Below are 4,034 nucleotides of genomic sequence, written 5' to 3' on the forward strand. Positions count from 1 at the left end.
TCACATTATATCTTATGATGTCCAGCTGATACATATCTTGTCTCTTTCTCCTTTTTCATGCTTCCATTGTGTGTTAGTTTTCAACCTCTCCTCTTACTCAAAGGAGCAACAAATACTGCTACTGGAGCAATTTAAAAGCACATGTTTAGCTGTGCATATTAGCTGGCACATAAAACACAGGGAATTCCCAGGAACATGCCCCATTTACACAGGGTCCTTTATTTCTTCTTTTAAAAAAGAGATTTATTATTTGTATGTATGTAAGTATGTGTATGTGTGAGTCTGTGTGAATGTATGCCATGTGTGTTCAAGCACCTTCAGAGATCAGAAGAGGACCTTGGATCCTAGATCCCATGGAACTGGAGTGACAGGCAATTGTGACCCATCTGATGCATCAGGAATATAACTCTGGTCTTCTGAAACAGCAGCACATACTCTTAATCACCAAGTCATCTCTCCAGCTCCCCTCCCTTTCTATGATCCTGAGAAGATTCAACTAAAAAATGTTAGATGATTTTTAAAGCCTTTTATGACTAAGTAGATAAAAATAACGAATGACCAAACTTTAAACATACTTGACAAAATTTAATACTTAACCATTAAGTTTAAGGAATACTTCTACTTCATTCAGTGGAGTTAAGCAATGAAAAATATTGGTCTGTTATAACACAATGAGGATCACTAACTTTAGAAAAGAATTGTCAGTCAAGTTACTGAATTTTAAGAATTCTTAACAACAGTGGGATTTTATGACATGTAGAATGATATCTTAAAAAATTCTTGTGTTCATGTGTGTGTACATGCATGCAGGTGCCTAGGACACTCTAGAGCTGGAGTTATAGGCTGTTGTGAGATATCCCATGTGAATTCTGGGAAACAAGCTCTTGTTTTGTGAAAAAGCAGTAAGCAATCTTAGATGCTGAGCCACCTCTAAAATGATTTTATCTCTTGAAATTATCCTAAGTTTTTTGTTTGTTTGTTTGTTTCCAGAATAAAGATTACAAGTCATTTTCCCCACTGATATCTCTAAAGAAACAACAAACTCCTCCCATCCTTTTGACTGCCGTACTTGAGAAGTGGTAAAGACACAGGCACAGTGTACTACATGACATGCAGTCTGTCTTTTCAACAGTAATAAAACCTACAAGACGGTTAATATAATATGGCACCTTCAGAACTCTGTATGTGTCCTGAAAAGGAAGATGACAGCAATCAGGGAAATCTAGCATGCCTTTTCAACATTTTTTGAGGCATAGTCATGATATGACAAACTACATATTTGAAATGTCTAATCTGATAACCTTTCACATTCATGTAATATGTCAGCCCATCACCTCCATTAAAAGAACAAAGTTCATTGCTTTCTGAATTTCATTATGTCCCTTGTTGCCCCATATCTCCTGCCTCCTCCCCTAATCTCAGACAACCATTTATCTTCACCTGGTCCTCTTGCTCCTGGTAAATTTCCTTGCAGATCTTTTTGCTCTGTAATATCTCCCACAACAAAAGGAGTTACCTCTCATCTGCAAGAAGACCCATGTTGTCTCTCCTCCCATCTCCCACATCCACAAGGCTCAGGATAAGTACCTCACCTTGCCAGCCTAGCCTATTGCTTTTCTGCCACTGCAACAGCCTGAATCAAACTATCCTTTCTGTTGCTGTGTGCATTTTGGATTTACTGTATGGTCCTATTACATTACCTTTATCCCCATGTGTTCCACCCAAGTAATGAAGCCTTCAAAGAGACTTATGTGTGCCTTTTTTCCCCATCTGAGGACTGGCTCTGGTGCCAGTTCCTTGTATTTAGGATCCTAGTGGTGCTTTTTATAAATGAACTGATGGTTTATAGAAATTTCACATCTGTTGAGAGAAAGGCAACAGAGAATTAGGTGTGTTAGTCCTTTCTAAATGCCCATGCTGGGCTGAAATCAATTATCTCTCCCTCATCTCTGGGAAGAGAAGAGCTTGCTGATGTGGGCCAGTGGGTTTGTGATCTTGTGTTTATGTCTGACCCATGCTGGATATTTTTGCTTGTACTTACTGCTTTACATCTTGCTTTTTACAATATTTTGTCACACAGATTGTTGAAAATACATTTGTAAACAGGTGCCTCTGCCTATTTTATGGCTGCATTGTGTTTCTCTGGACAGTTTTAAATAATTATTTTAACAACACTGCAGCATTAGGCTATTTCTAGTTCTTATACTATTATAAATAATAGTGAGTGATTTTGTATATAGGCCATTTTCTTCTTTTTTAATTTTAGGTTAGCAGACACAGTGGCCTCTTCATGCATATGTGTCATTATACCTTGTTCTAATCTGTTCCTCTCCTTCACTGTCCTCCTCTCGCAATTGGGATGGTGGCCTTTCTCCAGTTAGTTCTGACTTCTATTTTCTTCTTATGTGCATTCTGTTATTCTATTTCCCACCTCAGTTAAGATCTTACCCTCCTCTCATGATCTCCCTTCTAGTTTTGTGACTTAAAAATGCACATATAAAAATATATGTATGCACACATACAAGTGCAATTTTATATTTGTAGATGAAATTCTAAAAAAAAGGTTGAGAGATTCTTGTGTCCCATATCGAAAGAGCCCTCTGGTGTGGGGCAGACAAAAACCAATATTTTTATTTAAAGCAGGTTGATTATAAATATGATCTCCTTCTAAAGAAAAAAAGGGATAGTATAGATATAGACAGGATGAAAGGGTAGATTATTGAACCTACTTTTTAAAGAGTAACAACTTGTTTAGAAATGTTTTATATTGCTATAGATTTTAGTTTATTGATACAAGTTTAAACTTAATTTTGTTATACTGTATGTATATTTCTACTCTTGTTTGAGGTATTATGTTTATTTAACTCATTTAGATTATAATGGATAATTAAAAATACAGATTAATAATTAGTCTTCTATGATAGTCAACTTATATCATGTTAAGTTTCCTAGGTATATGTAGATATATTTCAGATAGATAGGTAATCTTCAAATACTTCAAAGACCTACAGAATATGGCATTTAAAATGTTTTAAAAAATTAGACTTTCTGGACAGTGAGACATGTCTGCTCCTGGCAGCACCGTTTACTTCAGAGAGGATGGGCATCAAAGACACTCTATATTGAGTTTATCTTCTTGGCAAAAATAGCCATTTGGGCAAGATACTGTACTTGTCTGGACTGCTTGAAAAAATGTATCGACTGGACATTCAGGACCCATAGGAAGGTGACCACTGAACTTTGCTTGGCAAAATGGTCCTTCAGGTTCCTGCTTCACAGAGGAAACAGACATTCTACAGGACACAGAGAGAAGTGACTGAGAGACTCTAGTCCTGTGGACTGAAAACAGATGCCCCAACTTTACACAGGAATTTTGGATGACTGTCCAGGCTGCCAGATGTCTCTGTCTACTCTCGAAAGACTCCCAAAAGTTGCTTGCAGCCTTCTCTCATTTCTCAGGTAATATTATATCCTTCTGAGGTCTTTGATGTAGTTGAGGACTAGATAGTTATAATTTCCTTAGTTATGATAAAAGATAAGTTAGATATGAAACCTTAAACTCACAAATATAAGATAGATAGGATATCTTCTTTAATTTTGCCAAATACAAATAGACTAGATATTATAAATAGACTAGGTATTGTAACTGTAATTCTTGCTTGATAATTGTTTTGTTATGTGTAATTTTACTATGTGAAAGTTAAAACCTTCCTTTTTGAGAAAAAGAAAAGGAGAAGTGCTGTGGGATGTTCTGTATGCTATGAAAATGTGTTGCTATGATTGATTGATAAATAAAATGCTGATTGGCCAGTATTCAGGCAGGAAGTATAGGATAGGCAGGATAAGCAGAGATGAGAATTCTGGGAAGTAAAAAGCTGAGTCAGGAGATGCTCCCAGTCTCCGCCTTGAGGAGCAGGATGTAAAGTACTGGTAAGCCACGAGCCACGTGGCAAGTATAGATTAATAGAAATGGGTTAATTTAAGATATAAGAACAGTTTATAAGTAATATAAGTCTCTGTGTGTTTACTTGGTT

This window comes from Peromyscus californicus, unplaced genomic scaffold (genome assembly GCF_007827085.1).
Source record: "Peromyscus californicus insignis strain IS unplaced genomic scaffold, ASM782708v3 Scaffold_5__1_contigs__length_169319896, whole genome shotgun sequence".
Lineage (NCBI taxonomy): Eukaryota > Metazoa > Chordata > Mammalia > Rodentia > Cricetidae > Peromyscus > Peromyscus californicus.